Source organism: Myotis lucifugus, unplaced genomic scaffold (genome assembly GCF_000147115.1).
Source record: "Myotis lucifugus unplaced genomic scaffold, Myoluc2.0 scaffold_1314, whole genome shotgun sequence".
In the NCBI taxonomy this organism is placed as follows: Eukaryota; Metazoa; Chordata; class Mammalia; order Chiroptera; family Vespertilionidae; genus Myotis; species Myotis lucifugus.
Window position 1 is genome coordinate 25,099 of NW_005872362.1, and position 1,149 is coordinate 26,247.

The 1,149-nt window shown below is 44.1% G+C and overlaps 1 protein-coding gene across 1 annotated transcript in view; it reads right to left on the minus strand.

Moving 5' to 3' along the window:
- LOC102427517 (E3 ubiquitin-protein ligase RNF135-like) overlaps positions 1 to 1,149 on the minus strand; it is a 12,966-nt gene that overhangs the window by 11,469 nt on the left and 348 nt on the right. The window lies entirely within an intron of this gene.

A 1,149-nucleotide genomic window follows, 5' to 3' on the forward strand; every position in this document is an offset into this window, starting at 1 on the left:
CTGGCCCTATCCCCATTGGGGTGTATACAGGAGGCAGCCAATCAATGATTCTCTCCCATCATTGATGTTTCTATCTCTCTCTTCCTCTCTAAAATCAATTTTAAAAATATTTTTTAAAAAAAAGAAAAGAAAGAAAAAGAGCACCTGGCAGTAGAAAAGCACTGTGGTGTTTTTACTTGTCCTTGCCCCACTCCCGCTGGCTCAGTAGCATAATCAAGATTCCTCGCACGGGGCTCTGGTCCTGTTCTGGAAGAGCAGCACATGCCTTATTCACAAACTGTCATGTACATCTGTTCTAACCGGGCTGCCGGCTGCCCCAAGGAGTGGCATAGGGTACTCATCTTTGTTTCACCTGACTCGGAGCTCAGGCCGAAAAAGCAGGTGCTGCAAGCTGAACTACAACATGCCAATGTCTAGGGCAAAAGATTATGGTGGAAACACCTAAGTGCCAGAAGCAAAAGCTGAAAGAACCGGACCCCTCCGACTTTGAAAATAGATACTTGCACACCAACATTCGCTACAACATCACTTACAATAGCCAAATGGTGGAAACAATCCAGATGTGCATGGATGGATGAAGGGACTTTTTAAAATGTGGCATATACATACAAGGGAATGATGAAAGGAATGAAGTCTGGGCACATGGTACAACATGAACAAACCCTGAAAACATTATGGTAAGGGAAGGAAGCTAGACACAAAGGGACAGATACTGTAGGGTCCCATTTATATGAAATATCTAGAGTAGGCAAAATCACGGAGACAGTAGGCAGGTTAGAGGGGACCAGAGGCTGGAGCGGGGAGCGAATGAGAAGTTAATGCTTGGTGAGCACAGAGCTTCTGTGTGTGGTGATGAAAAGGTTCTGGAAATAGCGGTGATGGTTGCACAACATTGTAAAAACAACTAAAGCCCCTAAGTTATACCCTTAAAAATGGTTAACCTGGCAAATTTCGTATATACAAAAACATTATTAAAGAGACAGATGTGGAAAGACTGGAAAGAAGCGGAACTCCATGCCAAGAAGTACAGTGGGGCCTTGACTTACGTGTGTCCCGACTAATGAGTTTTTCCGAGATAGAGTCGGCCGATTTTTTGCTTTGAGTTGACAGAGTAATTTGAGTTAACGAGCTCCTTAACGAGCTCCGTCA